This window comes from Dermochelys coriacea, chromosome 9, assembly GCF_009764565.3.
Source record: "Dermochelys coriacea isolate rDerCor1 chromosome 9, rDerCor1.pri.v4, whole genome shotgun sequence".
Lineage (NCBI taxonomy): Eukaryota > Metazoa > Chordata > Testudines > Dermochelyidae > Dermochelys > Dermochelys coriacea.
Genome location: NC_050076.1, coordinates 50,552,670 through 50,574,966, shown reverse-complemented (window position 1 = coordinate 50,574,966; position 22,297 = coordinate 50,552,670). Strand labels below are relative to the sequence as shown.

At 45.9% G+C, this 22,297-nt stretch overlaps 1 protein-coding gene across 4 annotated transcripts in view; it reads right to left on the bottom strand.

Annotated features, from left to right (window-relative positions):
• Positions 1-22,297, bottom strand: part of MAP3K13 (mitogen-activated protein kinase kinase kinase 13) — a 140,188-nt gene that overhangs the window by 87,172 nt on the left and 30,719 nt on the right. For 3 of the 4 annotated variants that reach the window (XM_038416463.2, XM_043492736.1, XM_038416461.2), the window contains one exon: positions 7,858-8,012. The gene's annotated coding sequence lies outside the window, so the exon portion shown is untranslated. Of the gene's footprint in view, positions 1-7,857; positions 8,013-20,105; positions 20,130-22,297 lie in introns of those variants that run through there. The other variant, XM_043492737.1, reaches the window with a different exon arrangement.

Below are 22,297 nucleotides of genomic sequence, written 5' to 3'. Positions count from 1 at the left end.
AAGCATTCCCCTGTTCTTAATTCCTAAAGTTCCTTTCTACAACATCTGCAAGGAACCTGTGCCTGCAATTCAAATTGCTAGATGGCTAACCTCCCTTTAATAAAATTGAATGATTTATAATGGAGCTTCAAGACGACAGAAATTGAGTAATCATAAGGTATTCTTTCAAAAATCTGTACTTTTGAAGTTAACCTGTTCTCCATTTATTTGAATAAAACAAGTCTTACCTAAAGCATTTAAAACTCAAATATTTTGTATAATAATCAAACAGGTGTTATTCTATTGCTTCATATATCAAGCATCTTCTACTTTGAAAATAAATAGCAACTTTACCTAAGCATTTGTGTAGAAATACATCTTTATCTGGTGACATCTGATTCTATTGTCAGTTCCCAATTTTTATTTATTTTAAACAATTATTTTATCTAGTTTTCAGAATATAAAATAGACAAACGTAAACAGTAAAGATTACTGCTATGATCTAGCAACAGCTGGCATACATTTATACAATATCACTACCTAATCTACATATCGTACTGCAGAGATCCTGAAGACCACATATGTATTCCGAAATACCAGAGGCACATGCAGGCACATCTGAAAAATTTTAGACTATAGAATTCTTCTTTCCTTTGGGAAGAGAGACAGAGAGCAAAACTACTTATTCCAAATCCCAAAACCAAAAGCAGACTACACAGATTCAATCTGCAGAACAACAAGACAAAAGCCAATTAACAGATTTTAAGATCAAAAGAAGCCATTATCATCATCTGGTCTGACATCCTGCTAACCACAGGCCAGAGAATTTCACCCAGTGATTCCTGCATTGAGCACAATTTGTGATTGCACTATGTGACGTCTTTATAAAAGACAGTCTGTCTTGATTTGAAAGTTGTAAGTGGTGGAGTATTTATCCCATCACTTGGTAATCTGTTCCAGTGGTTCAGACATGAAATGATCACAATATTGTCACTGTAAAAAAGTTTTACAGATTAAGTAATAATTGATCCATTTGTTGTTGCGTACAAAAGGGATTCTCACATTTAGCCAGCATCTTGCAAATTTAAATTGCAGTCAACCAATAGTACCGAGAGCATTCATACGAATGTTCAGAAATAGCATATTCAGGCACCCACTGTTGCCCACGACCACATCTTGGCGCCTTACTTCCAGAAAAACAATTGTAAATCTGCTTGCTAATAAACACCCCCACCCATAATAAAATGAGCCACTAGCCTAGCCAAACAAATAGGTCTTACGTCACACCTGAAGTTTACCAAACGGGAGTGCTGGAGGCAGGAAGTTCCAGATACACAGGCCCTCCACAGACCATTCAACCTGCAGAAACTCAAGGTGGGGAGCTTTGTCTGGACTGGTGGGGAAAAAAGGGTAGTGATTCCTTTAAGGGTCTCTTTCCTCTCAGATGGTGAAGAAAGTGGCTGGGGGGAGGAAGGGAAGGAAAGGCATCACCTGAGCTAATGGACAGGCCAGTGGGAATCAAGTAACCCATTAGCCCTGCACATATATGGAAGGATATATAAACTCTGTCCCTCTAGACTGAGCCTGCTCTCTCACCCCATTAGGATCTCCCACCCTCCTGTTCCTGGGATTAGCATAGGACCAGGTTTTCTGGTATGTTGCAAGGATTGCAGGAGATCTCGAACTTAATTGCACACCACCCCCTTCTGAAAACAAAAATTACTACACAACCCCAGGATAGGGGACCAAAACCTGAGCCCACCCGAGTCCTGTCAAAGCCAGAGCCCCGCCACCTCAGATATGGGGGAACAAACCAAAGCCCAAAGGCTTCAGCCCCAGGCAGAGGGCCTGTAACCTGTGCCCCGCCACCCAGGGCTTTGGGCTTGGCTTTGGCCCTGGGCAGTGGGGATCACGCTTTGGCCCTGGGCAATGGGGCTCAAGCTTTGACTTCCACCCCAGCAAGTCTAATGCCACCCCTGGCAACCCCATTAAAACAGGTCGTGACCCACTTTGGGGTCATGACCCACAGTTTGAGAACCGCTGAGCTATTGCATTAATTACCTCTTTGGGGACTGGGAAGAAATTTTTCCCTCACCAGTCTGGCCAGCACAGAGTGGGTTTCTTTATTTTTGGTTTCACCTTCCCCACAGCAGCTTAGGGACTCGGTGGGGTAGGTCAGGATGTAAGGTTCAAATTGTTGCAATTTTTCAGGTGACAGGCATCCAGTGGAAGTTCATGTTCCGTAGATAGTCCAGTTCCTTGATGAATTAGAAAGGGACTTAAGAGCAATGCATCTTCTAAAGAAGCTAGGGAATGGGGTTGGGGTTCTTAATGTCTGGCACAGTGAGGAGATAATCCCATTTCCTCAGCCCCTTAACCCTTATATAAAAGAGGAAGGTGCTGGGGTCCCAGCAACAGGCTAGGACTAGCTGTGGAGGAGTGGGGGGCTGACGGCAGCTCTCCACCAGGTAGAAATGATTAAGGAAGGAATCACTGCACAAACTATTGCCATTTAGTTCCCAGATGAGTTAAGAAATAAAAGCTGCAGCCTAATAAATCCACATCCGTTGCATTTTCTCTTTCCACGTGACTAGGACAATGCATTTCCACTGGCTGTGGCATGCTTCAACTCTGAAACGGACAGCCAGAATGACCCGGAAGATCTCAATACCTGTGGCAGAACAGCTCTCCCCAGTAATTGCGTAGGAGGCCAATTAGAACTTTACAGATTATAAACAAACACCTTGAGCTGCTCCAAAACAAATAGCCAATGTAAATCACAGAGCACTAGTGTTATTTGCTCATCTCAAGAAATGAGCCACTATATTCTACACTAGCTGAAGATTCAGAGTCATCTTCACCAGTAACCATATTCCTAAGGTTAAAAAGGCATGACTTTTTGTTCTTATGACTTAGCTCTGGTCTACGCTACGAGTTTAGGTCAATTTAGCAACGTTAGATCGATTTAACCCTGCACCCGTCCACACGATGAAGCCATTTTTGTTGACTTAAATGGCTCTTAAAATCAATTTCTGTACTCCTCCCTGACGAGGGGATTAGCACTGAAATCGACATTGCTGGGTTGAATTTCGGGTAGTGTGGACGCAATTCGACAGCATTTGCCCCGGGAGCTATCCCAGAGTGCTTCATTGTGACCACTCTGGACAGCACTCTCAACTCAGATGCTCTAGCCAGGTACACAGGAAAGCCCCGGGGAATTTAGAATTTCATTTCCCGTTTGGCCAGCGTGGCACAGGTGACCATGCAGAGCTCATCAACAGAGGCGACCATGCACTCTCAGAAATGCAAAAGAGCTCCAACATGGACCAAATGGGAGGTACTGGATCTGATCACTGTATTGGGAGACGAATCCATGCTATCAGAACTCCGTTCCAAAAGACAAAATGCCAAAATATTTGAAAAAAATCTTCAGGGGCATGAAAGACAGAGGCTATAACACCGACCTGCAGCAGTGCCGCATGAAAATTAAGGAGATCAGGCAAGCCTACCAAAAACCCAAAGAGGCAAACGGCCACTCTGGGTCAGAACCCCAGACATGCAGCTGCATGCAATTCTAAGGGGTGCCCCTACCACTGCCCCACCCCTGTACATGGACTCCTGCAAGGGGGGGGAGGGTCTCACACAACAGGAATGAGGATTATGTGGACGAGGAGGAGGAGGATAAAGCCATTCTCCCCGACACCAGGAACTGTTTATCACTCTGGATCCAATACCCTCCCAACCCTCCCAAGGCGGGCTCCCAGACCTTGAAGGCAGAGAAGGCACCTCTGGTGAGTGTACCTTTGTAAATATAATATATGGTTTAAAAGCAAGTGTGTTTAAAGATTAATTTGCCCTGAAGACTTGGGATGCATTCACGGCTAGTACAGCTACTGGAAAAGTCTGTTAACGTGTCTGGGGATGGAGCGGAAATCCTCCAGGGACATCTCAATGAAGCTCTCCTGGAGGTACACTCAAAGCCTTTGCAAATGGTTTCTGGAGAGGGCAGCCTTATTCTATCCTCCACGGTAGGACACTTTGCCACGCCAGTAGCATGTAGTCTGGAATCATTGTATAACAAAGCATGGCAACATATGGTCCCAGTGTTTGCTAGCATTCAAGCAACACCCGTTCTTTATCTCTCTGTGTTAGACTCAGGAGAGTTATATCATTCATGGTCACCTGGTTGAAATAGGGGAATTTTATTAAGGGGACATTCAAAGGTGGCCATTCCTGTAGGGCTGTTTGCCTGTAGCTAAAAAGAAATCATCCCCACTGTTATCCACATGGTGGGGGGAGGGGTGAAGCGATCATCCCAGAGAATTGGGGGGGGGGGGAGAAGCGGGGAGTTGGTTGGGTTTGTGCTGCACGTTAACCCAAAAACCGGAGCCCCTCCTTTTAAATGGCCAACCCATTTTAAATGGCCAGCCCAACGGGTGCTTGGTATGGGAAATGAGGGCACTACTGTTTGAAATCATTCCCATATTATGGGGATTAAAAAAGCCAAAAGATTGTGGCTTACCATGGCTTCCTGCAAGCCAAATTCTGTTGCCTGGTCCTGCACGTGTGATTTCTCACACCAAACCGGCAGGCCCTCAATATAACTGAAAGCACATATACTATGTAATGTTAACAGCTTGGTTCACCATGAAAGAGTCTACCCATTGTTCTCTAAAATGTGTCTTTTTAAATACTACTCTCCCTTTTTTCCCCCTCCCACAGTTGCATATGTTTCAATGCTCCCCATATCTCCATCCCAGAGGCTACTGCAGATAAGGCGGCGAAAAAACTAGCACTCGCGATGAAATGTTCTCTAAGCTCATGCAGTCCTCCCACACTGAAAGAGCTCAGCAAAATGCATGGAGGCAAGAAATGGCAGAGTCCAGAAAAGCACAAAATGAATGCGAGGACAGGAGGGATGTGCAAGAGGAGAGGTGGCGGGAGCAAAAAGAGAGGTGGTGGCAACGTGACAAGAGGAAGCAGGATGCAATGCTGAGGCTACTGGAGAATCAAACTGATATGTTCTGGCGTATGGTTGAGCTGCAGAAAAGGCAGCAGGAGCACAGACTGCCGCTGCAGCCCATGTGCAACAGCCTGCCCTCCTCCCCAAGTTCCATAACCTACTCACCCAGATGCCCAAGAATGTGGCGGGGGCCCTCTGGGCACCCAACCACTCCACCCCAGAAGACTGCCTAAGCAATAGAAGGCTGACATTCAATAAGTTTTGAAATGCAGTGTGGCCTTGTCCTTCCCTCCTCCCATCCTCCAGTACCCCACCCGGTGCTTCCCTCCTCCCCCACCCCTCCCGGCTACCTTGGCAGTTATCCCCCTAGTTGTGTGATGAATTAATAAAGAACGCATGAACTTGAAACAACGACATTATTGCCTCTGCAAGCGGTGTTCGAGGTGGGAGTGCAGTTGGCTTACAAGGAAGTAGAGTGAACCAAGGGGGCGGGTTTTCAACAAGGAGAAACAAACAGAACTGTCACATCGTAGCCTGGCCAGTCATGAAACTGGTTTTCAAAGCTTCTCTGATGTGCAGCACACCCTGCTGTGCTCTTCTAATCGCCTTGATGTCTGGCTGCGCATAATCAGTGGCCAGGCAATTTGCCTCAACCTCCCACCCCACCATAAATGTCTCCCGCTTACTCTCACAGAGATTGTAGAGCAGACAGCAAGCAGCAATAACAATGGGAATACTGGTTTTGCTGAGCTCTAACCGAGTCAGTAAACTGCGCCAGTGCGCTTTTAAAACGTCCAAATGCACATTCTACCACCATTCTGCACTTGCTCAGCCTATAGTTGAACAGCTCCTTACTACTGTCCAGGCTGCCTGTGTATGGCTTCATGAGCCAGGGCATTAAGGGGTAGGCTGGGTCCCCAAGGATAAACTATAGGCATTTCAACATTCCCAACAGTTATCTTCTGGTCTGGGAAGTAAGTCCCTTCTTGCAGCTTTTCAAACAGACCAGAATTCCTGAAGATGCAAGTGTCACGTACCCTTCCCGGCCATCCCACGTTGATGTCTGTGAAACGTCCCTTGTGATCCACCAGCGCTTGCAGCACCATTGAAAAATACCCCTTACAGTTTACGTACTGGCTGCCAAGGTGGTCCGATCCCAAGATAGGGATATGCGTTCCGTCTATCGCCCTACCACAGTTAGGGAATCCCATTGCAGCAAAACCATCCACTATGACCTACACATTTCCCAGAGTTACTACCCTTGATAGCAGCAGCTCAGTGATTGCGTTGGCTACTTGGATCACAGCAGCCCCCACAGTAGATTTGCCCACTCCAAATTGATTCCCAACTGACTGGTAGCTCTCTGGCATTGCAAGCTTCCAGAGGGCTATCGCCACTCACTTGTGAACTGTGAGGGCTGCTCTCATCTTGGTATTCTTGCGCTCAGGGCAGGGGAAAGCAAGTCAAAGTTCAATGAAAGTGCCCTTACACACGCAAAAGTTTTCAGCCACTGGGAATCATCCCAGACCTGCAACACTATGCGGTCCCACCATTCTGTGCTTGTTTCCTGGGCCCAGAATCGACATTCCACGGCATGAGCCTGCCCCATTGCCACCAGGATATCCAAATTGCTAGGGCCCGTACTTTGAGAGAAGTCAGTGTCCACGTCCTCATCACCGCGCTGCCGTCACCTCCTTGCCTGCCTTTGCAGGTTCTGGTTCTGAACATACTGCAGGATAATGCACGAGGTGTTTACAATGCTCATAACTGCCGCCTGCAGGAAAGCAGAGTTGCAGCGGAAGCAGTGGGTGGAGACGGATGCCACGAGAGTAGATATTTATAGAGAATGACGAGAGGGCCTGCGAGGTGGATTCATGAGAGCAGAGTTGCAGCAGAAGCGGGAACCCATGACAGTCAACATGGAGAAATTTGCTATCAAGACAAGAGCAGGAGAGCAGAGTTGCAGCGGAAGCAGTGGATGACGATGGTCATATAGAGGATCTGCGAGGTGGATTCATAGGACCAGGAGAGCAGAGTTGCAGCGGATGCGGTGGTTCGATGACGACAGTTAGCTGTCCTGCTGCACCATCTGCTGAAAGCAGTATGGCGTCCGCATGGAAAAAAGGCACGAAACGATTGTCTGCCGTTGCTTTCACAGAGGGAGGGGCAACTGATGACATGTACCCAAAACCACCCGCAACAAAAAGTTTTTGCCCCATCAGGCATTGGGAGCTTAACCCAGAATTCCAATGGGCGGTGGAGACTGCGGGAACTGTGGGATAGCTACCTACAGTGCAACGCTCGGAAAGTCGACGCTAGCCACAGTACTGTGGATGAGTCCGCCAATTTAATGCGCTTAGTGGGGACGCACACAATCGACTGTATAAAATTGCTTCCTAAAAAAATCGACTTCTATAAATTCGACCTAATTCCGTAGTATAGACATACCCTTACTGTGACAAAGAATGGTTAAAGAAAAGTAATCAGCTTCCAGGAAAAGTGAAAGCGAAAAATGAACGACATCCCAAAACTGTCCCATGAGAATCCATGATCAGTGATGGACCAAAATGGCCCAGAGAGTTCAAGTTGTATTTGAAAAGACCAGACGAAAACCTTCAGTTGAAAGTGTACCCATAGGCTTTGGGCACCCTTTAAATTCTTGTCCCTCCCTATCCACATCAAATGTGTCCTATCAGAACTGAGCCACAGCCAGGTGCACTATAGCTCATAGTAACACAAATATGCAGTTTACATATTAGACATGTCTATGTACAGGAGGAATGGGAGGTGGCTATTATTTAAGAAGGAGAAAATGATATACCTGGTAATTAAAGACTACACTTGCAGAAAATTGCGCTCTTTGAATTTATATCTGTTGAAGTTATTCACACTCTTACCACAAGTTAAATACAAACCAGTTCTGATGCCTGATCATTTTTCCAACTGCACTGCAAGCCCATGTCCTCTTGGTTTGTTGTCCATATGTTTCCTCTTCAGGTTAGATAAACCAAACTCCTCTCTGAAGCTGCACTGAGCGTGTCTAAGACAGTCCAATATTGGATTCTTCTCTCTAAAACCAATAGAAATAAAAGAAAAAACTCAGTGTTGTGTTTAAACAAGAATGGACCTGAATAAACTATCTCTAAGAGCTGTCCAAAATAAAACAGTATCAGTAATGCCAAGAGGAAAACTTCATTCTTGTAAGGTGAAGACATGGCATCTACAATTATGAGTCACACCAACATACAGGCGAGCATATCCAATATTAGCGATTCTTTTTTCACTCTTAAGTAGCATACAAGTCCAAGGTAGAAAAGATCTATTAGATCATCTAGTAGAACACCTGATAGCACAGAGTTGTTCTCCACAATATACTTTGTTCTACATTTTCCAGTCCAATATAAATAATCTCTGGTAAGGTTGCATAGGACACAAAAACTGAGGAGGTGGTAAATAATGAAGAGGACAGGTCACTAATACAGAGTGATTGGTGAGTTGGGCTCAAGCAAACAAACAATCTGTGTTTCAAAACGGCTAAATATAAATGTATACATTTAGGAAGAAAGAATGTAGGCCAGAATTACATGATGGGGCACTCTATCCTGTGAAGCAGTGACTCTGAAAAAGATTTGGGGGTCATGGTGAATAATCAGCTGCACAGGAAGTCCCAGTGCAATGTTGTTGCCAAAGGGGCTAATGCTATCCCAGAATGCATAAACAGGGAAACCTCAAGTTGAGAAGAGAGTTTATACCTTTGCATTCAGCACTGTTGCGACTGCTGCTAGAACAGTGGTTTTCAAACTGCGTGTCGTGACCCAGTACTGGGTCGCGGAATGTAAGGCACTGGTTCGTGGTGGCTCTGGTCAGCACCACCGACTGGGCCGTTAAAAGTCCTGTCACCAATGCTGCCCACCAAAGGCAGGCTAGTCCCTACCAGTTCTGAAACCATGCTGCGCCCTGGAAGCGGCCAGCAGCAGGTCTGGCTCCTAGGTGGGAGGGCCATGGGGCTCCGTGCATTGCCTCCACCCCCTGACCACTGGCTCCACACTCCCATTGGCCGGGAACCAGCCAATGGGAGCTGGGGGTGGGTGGTGCTTGCAGGCAAGAGTCACGCAGAGTCTCTTGCACGCCTCTGCTTAGGAGCCGGACCTGCTGCTGGCTGCTTCCGCTTCCTTGGCGGCCCCACTGCACCGCTGACTGGGAGCCGCTGGAGGTAAGCCCATGCCCCAATCTCCTGCCCTGGGGCCCCCCCAAACCTGGAGCCCCTTCCTGCACCCCAAACCACTCATCCCCGGCACCACCTCAGAGCCTGGACCTCCAGCCCAGAGCCCTGACCCCCTCCCACACCTTAACCCAGAGCACCCCCCCCAAACCCTGAACCTCTCATTCCCGGCTGCAGTCCTCACCCTGCAACTCAAATCCTCTGCCCCAGCCCTGAGCCCCTCCCACAACCCAAACCCCTCATCCCTAGCTCCATTGCGTCGCAGGCATCAACAATTTTCTTCAACTAGGTTGCCAGAAAAAAAGTTTGAAAACTTCTGTGCTAGAATACTGCATCCAGTTCTAGTATCCAAAATTCAGTAAGGGTACTGATAAATTGGAGAGGGTTCAGAGAACATCAACAAGAACGATTAAAGATGTTTTCTGATCCTTATAATGATAAGGCTCAAGGAGCTCATTACATCTAGCTTACAGTCACTAAGTTTAAGGCCAGAAGGGACCACCAGATCATCTACTCTGTATAACACAGGCCACTAGCACCCACACATTAAACCCAACAACCTAAATTAGAGCCAAGTATTACGAGCCACAGATGGGTCAGGTGTTCTGAGGGGGGCAGTCGGGGACGGGAAGTGGGAGGGGGAAGATAGGGGGTGGGGGCCAGGCTGTTTGGGGAGGCACAGCCTTCCCTACCCGGCCCTCCATACAGTTTTGGAACCCTGATGTGGCCCTCAGGCCAAAAAGTTTGCCCCCCATTCCTCCCCGAGTTAGACACTGAGCATGTGAGCAAGAACCAGCCAGGCAAGCACCTGAGAGAGAATTCTCTGTACCACCTCAGCAGTCCATCCTACTCCATGCAACGTCCCAAATCCAGCCATGGCCATCCCCGATGCTTCAGAGGAAGGAGATTAAAAAACATAAAAACAGAATGGGGTGGTGGAAAGGGGAATTCCTTCCTGACCCCTGCAGGAAAGCCAGCTAAAACCATGAAGTATTTTTTTATGAGCTTTTAGGAACATAAAACAGGAAGTGAACCACAGGGCTGAGGAGCTCAGTTCCCCCTAAGCTGCATGGCCGGGTGCGCAGCAGCCTATTAAGCACGGCACAGGTGCTCAGGTTGCGGGGGGAGGGAATGCGCATCTCCCTCAACTCCGGACCTGCTGCAGCCGGGGGAGAGGTGTTTCTCCCCGCTGGCCCCAGCTCAGCCCCGGAGCTGCTGTGGGCAGAAAATAGGTGTCCCTCCACCAGCCCGAACCCAGACTGGACCTGCCGCGGTTGGGGGAGAGGCTCACCACGGCCAGGAGAGATGCGCCCCTTCCCGGGCCCCAACCCAGCCCCAGCCTAGACCTGCCATGGCAGGGGGGAAAGGTGCTTTCTTCCCCAGCCCCAACCCAGCCACAGCCCTGGAGCTGCCGCAGCAGGGGGAGAGGTGCCTATCCCCCCCATCCCAGGTGCTGCTGCAGGGAGAGAGCTAGGGGGACTCCTTTCCCCCCCACCATAGCCCGAGGGCAGCCTGCACCACAAACCCCTCATTCCTGGCCCCACCACCAGCCAGAGCTCTCACCCCCCGCACCACAACCCTCTGCCCCAGCCCTGAGCCCCCTCCCATACTGCGAACCCCTCAGCCCCATCCTTTTACATGAATTTTGTTATGTGCATCAATATGGAGGGGATGTGGCACACAACCTTTATATTGTGCACATAAAATTCATTTCACACATGTGAGAAAAATTAAAGGGAACACTGCTTCTGAGCCCTGCCATCACAAGCCATCCCATCATACAATCCCACTCAAATTTGTCTAGCTCTCTGAAAACTAATTAAGTTCTTTGCCTACATAACTCCTATTGGGAGGCTGACCCAGAACCGCACAAATCTGATTGTTAGACACCTTTTTCTGACTTCCAGTCTGAATTCGTTCATTGCCAGTTTATGTCCATTTTTTCTTGTGCCAACATTGTCTTTTAGCTTAAATAGCTCTTCACCATCCCTGGTATTTACTCCCTGATATATTTAGAGAGAGCAATTATACCTCCTCTCAACCTTCTTTTTCCTAGATTAAACAAGCTCGTCCAGCCTCTTCCCATAAAATGAGCCCTTCGTTCCCCTCATCATCCTACTCTCTCTTCTCTGCACCTGTTCCAGTTTAAATTAATCTTTCTAGAACATTGGAATACTATTTACAATTCTGGTTGCCAAACAAGGTCTTACCAGTGCCTTGTACAATAGCACTAATAATGTAAAGCAAAGGTTTAGGAGTGACTTGATTATAGTCTAAGTACCTACACAGGGAACAAATATTTACTATGGGCTCTTCAATCTAGCAGACAAAGGTATAACATGATCTAATGGCTGGAAATTGAAGCCAGACAAGTTCAGGCTGGAAATAAGATAAATTGATGTTGATGGTAAAAGTAATTAACCACAGGCACAATTTACCAATGGTCATGGTAGATTCTCTATCACTAACAATTTTTAAATCAAGATTGGATGCTTTTCCAAAAGACATGCTCTAGGAATTTTTTTTTTGGGGGTGGGGGAGAAGTCCTATGGCGTGGATTATACCAGAGCTCAGACTCGCAATGATCCCTTCTGGCCTTGGAATATATGAATACGTGTCCTAGGTAATGGAGCACTTTCCTTGAAAGAATATTCCACATCAAATGGATTTTAGAAATAACATTTTTCCATTCATTCATTACTAAATTTTCTCTTTCTTAATTATATTCTATCGCACCTGGTTATATCCCAGTGTACAACCCTAAACTATTAGTCTCCTTCCTTTGTGTTTACACCTTTCAAACACTTGTAGAAAACTATCATGTTCCCATTATCTACAGATAGCACTAGTTCCCAGAAAAAAAGTCAAAGTTCGTCCAAGCCAATGGCTCATCTGGCTGATGCAGTTAAGGCATGACAGTTTCAGAACATAATAAATTTTGGATACAATCATCTCAAAATGGACTGTTCTTCTTACTGCTACAAACACACATCAGACAAAGACCTCTTCACAGTAGACCCACACACACACACACGTACATGTGGGGAAATGATATTTTTGTTTGTGTAAAAATAAAATTATGTTATAAAAGGAAAAAAAGCCTTCTTTCAGAACAGCTTTAATTACCAAAATCTCTGCACTGGATATAGAAGATGGGACTCAGTGACTAGCACAATTTTGTTGCTATGGTCAGAGACTTTATTTCTAAAAGACAAGTGCCTATGGCCCTTATCCTGCAAAGACATGAGGATCTGCTTAACTTTATGCATTGTGCACAGTCCCATTCAAGTTAAACTACTCCCACAGCATGTCAAGTCATTGGAGAATCAGATCACAGGCACGTTTACATATTTTGAAAGTGAAAATATATCGTACTAAACCTACTTCAAGTTTGAATACTTGGATTTACACTGAAATTGACTTTATAGGACTTTAAATCTTTCTAACATAAAAAGACTTTATATAACAAATCATAAGGTATTAGGAGGTTTGTAACAACATTGTTATTTTAAGAGAAAATATAAAACCAGAACAAACACCGTTACTTATGACTTGGGAGAGACTGAAATCTGTTCAGTCAGAAGCAAAAATTTTACTTGCAGAGCAATTTCCATTCCCCCATCCCTTCGTGTGTTAGCTTTCTGTGACTATTCTACAAAGTTAATACACTGACAGGAATGTTTTCTGAAACAGGCAGCTTTAAAATGAATATTGCAAAATATTCAGAGAATGTGAACTGTGAATTTGCAACTGTGAACATTCACACTAGAATCCTGGTTCTAAGTGTTACATTCCGCTAAGACTGAGAACAGAAACACCCAACGTGAGCTGTATTTATATAAAACAGTTCAAATTATTAAAAAAAACAAAACGAGGAGTACTTTTGGCATCTTAGAGACTAACAAATTTATTTGGGCATAAGCTTTCATGGGCTAAAACCCACTTCACCGGATGCATGCAGTGGAAAATACAGTAGGAAGAAAGATAGATACACACACACACAGAACATGGTACGGCAACACCCATTTTTTCAACTGTAACGAGTCGCAATTCTCCAACAAAAAAAACTTCAAAAAACCAGACTCCAACGAGAAACTGCAGAATTGGAATTAATTTGCAAACTGGACACCATTAAATTAGGATTGAATAAAGACTGGGAGTGGATGGGTCATTACACAAAGTAAAAACTATTTCCCCATGCTAATTTTTCCCCCTACTGTTACTCACACCTTCTTGTCAACTGTTAGAAATGGGCCATCCTGATTATCACTACAAAAGGTTTTTCTTCTCCTGCTAATAATAGCCCACCTTAATTAATTGGTCTCGTTACAGTTGGTATGGCAACACCCATTTTTTCCATGTTCTCTATGTATACGTATCTTCCTACTGTATTTTCCACTGCATGCATCCGATGAAGTGGGTTTTAGCCCACGAAAGCTTGTGCCCAAATAAATTTGTTAGTCTCTAAGGTGCCACAAGGACTCGGTTTTTTTCCTGATACAGACTAACAAGGCTACCACTCTGAAACCAGTTCAAATTATAAATACTGAATACTCACAATGAACTGTTCATAAACAAGCTACAGATCAAGTTTTATTTGAAGAAATTGTTCACCATATAATTGTGAACTATGAACGTCTCCATTCACTTGCAGACAATAGAAATAATTTATTCATTACAATTTTTTGATCTTCACTAATTATGAAAATGGAAAATTAAAAATATATAATAAGAAAAGCAATTTCTTAATTCCCTTGTCAACTTAAAGTTGTTTAAATCTCTCCCCTCAGGACATAGCAAACAGTAAGAAGCAAGGAAACCATAAATTAAAGAGAAACTTAATATCTGACACAGAAAAAAGCAACATAAGAAAGCGATTTAAAAACAAAACTAAACAAAACCAGGTCACTTTGGAGAGTACTGTATCTCAGGAACGGCTTGACCTAATGCCCCCAAATTTACATCACCTCAAGACCTCAACTGACACTCAATTTTCAAGTCCTGTGCCAGCATTGCACTAATGTACAATAATACTTTCTCTAATACTGTCATAACCATAAAGCTAAGGGTAGCCTAGAATTCCTCCTTACCTATAAGGGGTGAAGAAACTCAAATAACCTGGTTGGCACCTGACCAAAAGGACCAATGGGGAAAGAAGATACTTTCAAATCGGGGGTGGGGGAAGGCTTTTTTTTGTGTGTTCTCTTGGGAAGCAGAGAAGCATCAGGTCAGAAAACTCCTTCTCCTATAAACCATCCTAAAGTGAGTCTCAATATTGCAAAAAGTGTAAGTAAATAAGGCAAGGTGCGTTAGATTAGGTTTTGTTTTAGCTTGTGAATTTTCCCTGTGCTAAGAGGGAGATTTATCCCTGTTTTTTGTAACTTTAAGGTTTTGCCTAGAGGGGAATCCTCTGTGTTTTGAATCTGATTACCCTGTAAAGTTACCTTCCATCCTGATTTTACAGAAGTGCTTTTTTACTTTTTTTTCCCTTTCTAATAAAGTTCTGTTTAAGAATCTGGTTTATCTATTTGGTTGGTATATTATTCTCAAGCCTTCCCAGGAAGGTGGTGTAGGGCTTGAGGGGATATTTTGGGGGAAATAGGAATTCCAAGTGGTCCTTTCCCTGATTCTTTGTCTAAATCACTTGGTGGTGGCAGCGCACCGTCCAAGGACAAAGGATTTGTGCCTTGGGGAAGTTTTTAACCTAAACTAGTAGAAATAAGCTTAGGGGGCTTTCATGCGGGTCCCCACATCTGTACCCCAGAGTTCAGAGTGTGGAGGAAACCCTGACAAATACTTTTCAACAATACTACCCTCAACACACTCATCCAAGAACTGACTGATTCTATCTTCATTGCATTCATGACAGAACAGTACAAAATGTATCTCTACATCTATTGTATAAAGCGTAGTTGTAGCCATGTTGGTCCCCAGATATTAAAGACACAAGCAGGTGAGTAATATCTTTTAATGGACCAACTTCTGTTGGTGAAAGAGACAAGCTTTTGAGCTACAAAGAGCTTCTTATTTCAGTGTGGGAAATGTATTCAGATTGTCATAGCTAAACAAAGGTGGAACAGCTTATTTAGCATAAGTAGTTAGCACAAATTTCAAGGGACCATTCAAGGTAAAGTGGTCCATTAACACCTCTCCAGGCATGGTGGGGTGAAGTTAAGCGGGTTATAGATTGTTGTAATAAACCACAAATACAGTGTCTCTGTTCAGTCCATGATTTTTAGTATCTAGCAATGTTATGAATTTAAGCTTCCAGGCTTGTCTTTTTAATATTTGGTGCAGGTTTCCTTTCAGCTTAAGGACAGAGGTCAGATTTAGCGTGATCGCTTTGTGAAAAGCATTCAACCACAGGTGATGAGGTGTTTTTGTTCTTTATCATTTTTCTGTGTGAGTTCATTCAAGAGCATAGTGATTGTCTAGTTTCACCCAGACATATTTGTTATTGGGTCATTCAATGCACTGGATGAGGTATACCACTTGTTGTGATAGGGATATGTAGAACTGTAGCAGAGCGCTGACTCACTGGCGTGGTACCTCCTGCTGGTCAGTCCGAGAATTAGCTCATCCAGCTCAGGAGCACCCTCCTCTAGCTGATTTCTTGCCCTTGCTTACATGCCCTGTTGTCTCCACCACCTCTGGTCCCATGTCCCTCCCCGACCCTGGTGCCCCTTACCTTTGGGTGCTGCCCCACAGCAGTGCCCCCACACTCTGGGTCTCCCCTCCCAGGGGAACCCCAACCTACTTATATCCAACTTGCCTCAGTGGCTACTTCCAGTTGTCATCTAGCCCCTTCTCTCAAGGGCAAACTGCAGTCTGAAATGGCCACCTATCACTGGCAAGGGGGTTTGACCTGCTGCCTTTTCTTGGCCTGGCTGCCTCCCTGCAGCCCTAGGATCTCCTCAGGCCTTTACTGCAAGGCCTCTGCCTAGGAGGTGGCCAGGCCAGAGCTCCCCAGCTCAGCCTGCCCTTTCCCAGTACTGCTCTGTCCAAGGTACTCCTGTCTCTGCCAGGCAGCTAGGCCCTTCTTGCTCCACTGCTGGAGCAAGACTCACTTCCTTTTCCCCAGGAGCCGTTCTTCTACTGGCCCTGCTGGGCCCTGATTGGCTGCCTCAAGCCTGCTCGTGATTGGCTCCCCGGGGCAGTCCTTTCCCAGGGCTGTTTTTAACCTCTTCCAAACCGGAGCAGGGTGACTGCCCCGCTACAAGGGCCCATAGATCTTGAAAGGTGTTTTGATCATCATAGCAGTGGAGTCTCAAATACAGTATTTACAAGATAATGGACAACACTCAGGAATCCAACCCAAATACATCGTCAAACTCATCCATTGCGTCCTTTATCATTTTACATTCAGTGACGAACACTTTGTCCAAACCATGGGAACAGCCATGGGTACCAGGATGGCTCCCCAATATGCCAACTTCTTCATGGGCCACCTTGAAGAATTTCTGGACAAATGCACCACAAATCAATTATATGCCTGAGATATATCAATGATATTTTCATTCTCTGGACACAGGATTTAAACTCCCTCACAGATTTCCACCACAACTTCAACAACCCCAGGCATCCACTACATCCTCTTTAGAACACCCCCACACTAGCATTAACTTCCAGGACACCATGATCAGCTTCAACAATGGAGCCCTACAGACAACTATATACAAGAAATCCAACGATCACCAGACCTACCCCCATGAATCCAGTATCCACCCCTAACACACCAAGAAATCTGTTCACTACAGCCAGGTACTCAAATACTACAGAACATAATCCAAGGAGAAAGTCCAGGATAAATATCTTAATAAAACTTAAAATCACCTTCATTAAATAAGGACACTCAACCAGAGAAAGAAAAGGAGTACTTGTGACACCTTAGAGACTAAAATTTATTTGAGCATAATAAAATTTGTTAGTCTCTAAGGTGCCACAAGTACTCCTTTTCTTTTTGCAGATACAGACTAACACGGCTGCTACTCTCAACCAGAGAAGTAGATCGCATAAGCCACCGAAATACTGCAAGAGAACTTGATTCAACACAGAAATAAACCCCCTCCAACAACACACCTCTACTTGTCACCTACCACCTCACACTGGACCCCATACGGGGTATCATCCAACAATTACACCCATATTCGATGGGGACCACATCCTGAAAGAAATCTTTCCTGAATCTCCTCTTCTGGCTTTCAAACAACCCCCACTCCAACCTCTCCAAGCTCATTATCAGAAGCAAGCTCACCACAGACAAGGGTACACCAATTCAAAGTGGCACCAGACCCTGCCAGAACAGATGCAAAACCTCTTGGCATAATTCCACTGCTGCGATGAGCAACATCTTCACAAACACACCTTTCAAGATTCATGGTCCCACACATGCCTGGCATAACAAAAGGTATGATTAAAATGTAATTATTTTGGTCCAAGGCTGTGTTTGGATACTCCTGTTTTGGAATAAAATTGGCTGCAGTCAGCAATAAACTGACTTAAATTGAATGATCGCACACAGACTTGCACCCAAATAACTATATCTGTTTTAATTCACACAAATATAAAATGAGTGACAAAGAGTGGATACAAGAAGCAGATGAGGGAAGCACAAGTTAACGAGACAATAGTATGTGAGCTCCTTGAAAATGTGGACAATTTGCCACTCAAAGGAGATCATCAACCACAGAGGTCATTATGATCTTTGTCTCAGACTACTGGTTTAAAAAAAAAAAAAAAAACATACTCGTAGAAAGTCAGAAGCAGCATTACTGAGGGCACGTCTACACTTGCAAAGTTACAGCACCGGCAGTTACAGCACCACTCAGAGAGCGCCAAAGGAAAACCACTGTTGTGTGTTCACACTGACAGCTGCCTGTGCAATAGCATGTTCACACTTGTGGCGCTATTCGGAGCGGCGCACTCTGGGCAGCTATCGCACAGAGCACCTCTTTCCTCTTTTGCCGTAAAGACTTGTGGGAAGGCGGAAGGGGTCATGGGGCATCCTGGGTCCTGTCCCAATGCCCCGTGATGCATTGCTTCAGATCTCAGCAATCCCTGTGATTCCATCTGCATTTGGCGCCATCTTTCAATGGTTTCTGTATGGCACGCCCTGCCCCTTTCAGGCTGCAGGAATGGATCCCGACCTGTTGACCAGTATGCTGCTTGCACTGACCAACACGTCACTAGTGGCAGTGGAGTTACTCCTTAAACTACAGAGGCAAGAGGATTGCAACATCGATCTCGCCACACATACTAGCTACGACACAAAAGATTGCTTGTGGCATTCACGGAGGTGCTGACCACAGTGGAATGCTGCTTTTAGGCTTGGGAAACAAGCACTGAGTGGTGGGATCATATCGTGATGCATATCTAGGATGATGAGGATTGGCTGCAGAACTTTCACATGAGGAAAGCCACATTCATGGGACCGTGTGATGAGCTTGCCCCAGCCCTGGAGTGCAAGGACACGAGAATGAAAGCTACCCTGCCGCTCGAGAAACACATGGCAATTGCACTGTGGAAGCTGGCTACTCAGGACTGCTACCGATCAGTCACTAACCAGTTTGGAGTGGGAAAGTCGACCGCTGGAGTCGTGTTGATGGAAGTGTGCAGGGCCATTAATTGCATCCTGCTCCAAAAGACAGCGACTCTGGGCAACATGCGTGACTTGTGGATGGCTTTGCACAAATGGGCTTCCCAAACTGCAGAGAGGAAAACGATGGCATGCACATTCCAATTCTGGCACCAGACCACCTAGCCACAGAGTACATTAATCGCAAGGGGTATTTCTCAATGGTTCTCCAGGCGCTTGTGCATCACCATGGGCGTTTCACAGACATTAACGCAGGCTGGTCCGGAAAGATGCATAATGCTTATCTTTTGGAGCACAAGCCTGTTCAAGAAGCTGCAAGCAGGGACTTTCTTCCCTGACCAGAAGATCACCATAGGGGAAGTCAAAATGCCCATTGTGACCCTGGGAACCCCATCTATCCCTTAATGCCGTGGCTTATGAAGCCATACACAGGGCAACCTGACAGCAGCAAGGAGCGGTTCAACAGGCTGAGCAAGTGCAGAATGACTATGGAGTGTGCATTTGGCCATTTAAAAGCCCGCTAGCGATGCCTGTATGGGAAGCTGGACATGGCTGATGACAATATTCCTATGCTTATAGCCGCCTGCTGTGCACTCCATAATATTTGTGAAGGGAAGGGTGAAAGCTTCATTCAGGGCTGGACCGCAGAGGCTCAGTGCCTGGAGGCTGAGTTTGAACAGCCAGAGACCAGGGCTATTAGAGGGGCACAGTGTGGGGCCATAAGGTTCAGAGATGCTTTTAGTCAGCAATTTGAAACTGAAAGCCACTAATATTTGTTGCTATGCTCAGGATTGCAGTGCTTGTAATGCTAGGAGGTGATGGCTGCACATGATGCAAGAAGGGACCTTAACATAATTGTATGTTGCTTTGCAGTGCTCTTTTTGCTTTCACTTAATAGAATAAAGATTGCTTTCAAACCAACACAGTTCTTTTATTGAAAGACAACAACCAGAGAGAGTCAAACAAACAAAAAAAAAAAATCAACAGCACGGAGGGGGATGGAGGAAGGGAGGTCTCAAGAGGAGGAGGGGTCCCAGGACGGCTACAGATTTGTGGATGTCCAGGGATCATACCCAACCTTCTCCTTTGGAGTATAATGCAGTGGGTGCTGTACTTCAGCAGGGCCAAACTGCAGAGGGATGGGTGTTGAGTGCAGTGGGTACTGGGAGTCCCCACTGCTGGACTGTGAGGAGGGAGCAGTGGAATGCTGCAGGTAGAGAGTGGAGCCAGGAGGTTGATAACAGTGTGTTGGCGGTGTGTGGAGGGGTGCATGGGAAAGAGTTTTGTAACAGAGGCTGCAGGGGAGGGTGGGCGCGGAGTTGCTCGGTTTGATGAGCTAGTATCACCTGGAGTGTGTCTGCTTGGCACTCCATAACTGTTAAGAGCCGCTCCGTGGCTTCTTTCTGGTGAGCCGCATTCTCCTTTAGGTCCCTCTTCTCACTGTCTCGCCTCTCCTTCAATTCTTTCTCGGCAGCGGAGTGCATCATAACCTCACTCATAAAGTCCTCTTTAGTTCTTCTTGGATGCTTTCTAATTCTGCGCAGCCATTCTGCCGCCGATAAAGAGAGAGGCTGTGCTCCCAAGGTCATTTCTATGAAGTTTAAATGCAACATTGGTTCTTGCAATACTGGAGTATTGGTTGATCATAGGATGACTATGAGCTGCCAACGTGATACGGCTGTGAAAAAAGCTAATGCGGTTTTGGGATGCATAAGGAGAGGTATTTCCAGTAGGGATAAGGAGGTTTTAGTACCGTTATACAAGGCACTAGTGAGACCTCACCTGGAATACTGTGTGCAGTTCTGGTCTCCCATGTTTAAAAAGGATGAATTCAAACTGGAGCAGGTAAAGAGAAGGGCTACTAGGATGACCCGAGGAATGGAAAACTTGTCTTATGAAAGGAGACTCAAGGAGCTTGGCTTGTTTAGCCTAAAAGAAGGTTGAGGGGAGATATGATTGCTCTCTATAAATATATCAGAGGGATAAATACAGGAGAGGGAGAGGAATTATTTAAGCTCAGTACCAATGTGGACACAAGAACAAATGGGTATAAACTGGCCACCAGGAAGTTTAGACTTGAAATTAGACGAAGGTTTCTAACCATCAGAGGAGTGAAGTTTTGGAATAGCCTTCCAAGGGAAGCAGTGGGGGCAAAAGATCTATCTGGCTTTAAGATTCTACTCAATAAGTTTATGGAGGAGATGGTATGATAAGATCAATAAATTACCAAAATCACATGATCCTTAAATATTCAGGGTAAATAGGCCGAATCCCCTGAGATGGGATATTAGATGGATGGGACCCGAGTTACCCGGGAAAGAATTTTCTGTAGTATCTGGCTGGTGAATCTTGCCCATATGCTCAGGGTTTAGCTGATTGCCATATTTGGGGTCAGGAAGGAATTTTCCTCCAGGGCAAATTGGAAGAGACCCTGGAGGTTTTTCGCCTTCCTCTATGGCATGGGGCACGGGTCACTTGAGGGAGGATTCTCTGCTCCTTGAAGTCTTTTGAGGACTTCAATACCTCAGACATAGGTGAGGTTTTTCGTAGGAGTGGGTGGGTGAGATTCTGTGGCCTGCGTTGTGCAGGAGGTCGGACTATATGATCAGAATGAATTTCTGACCTTAGTATCCATCTAAAACATTTCACAGAAGCAGTATTGTTTGCAATACAGACAACACTGTTTCAGTGTTTTAAAATGCAGCCAGTACTTGCACACCTGTCATTAACTGGCTGACCCCAAGCAAGCACACATGAGCCACAAGACTTCCAAAATGGTGAGTAGCTGCAGGGGCAGGGTAAATCACTGTTCCCAGACCCTGCTGTACACTGGGCTCTTGGGAACCTGGAGAGAGCCAGCACTGTAGGGTGGGCCTGATAATTATTTCTGTCGCCACACTTTCCACGGAGGGGATCATAATGGACAATCTCTCGCTGCTGAGGGTGAGCAGGGAATCAAGGGAGGGTCTTCTCTAAGCCTGGGGCTTCCGCCCTAGCGCCTATGCAGCTCACCTGTGTGAAGCGAGATCCACTCACCTGTCAAGGCAAAGTGGCATGGGAAAGTTACTGTTAATGGGGCATGAAACAAAGCAGCTCTGCCGAGGACCCTGTGGCAGCAGATTGCCCAGTATCTCCAAGAGAGTTTCCTGGAGATCTGAGGGAGACTTCCATGAAGTGAGGGAGCGTATCAACAGCCTATTCCACCACTCAGGCTAGGCATGAGGTGGGAGACAAGCCTGCTTTCTGCAACCCTCCTGCCCCCAACAACTCGCTTCAGCAATTCCCAAAATCAGATCCACTTACCAGGGGCCTTCTCTCCTCTTTGCACTTCGCCAAGTTCTGACTGCTGTGACTCCTAGGCTCCAGAGTAGAAAAGAAAACCTGACTGCATGCATCTCTGGCCTCAGAGTCATCCTCTGCCTCTGGGTCCCCCTCCCTGTTCAAGATTACCTTCTCCTGGCTCGGTCCACTCTCGACTGGCATGCAAGCCAATGAAGTATCCGCAGGGTCCTTCGCCGTGGAGGTGGGGTCGCCGAGT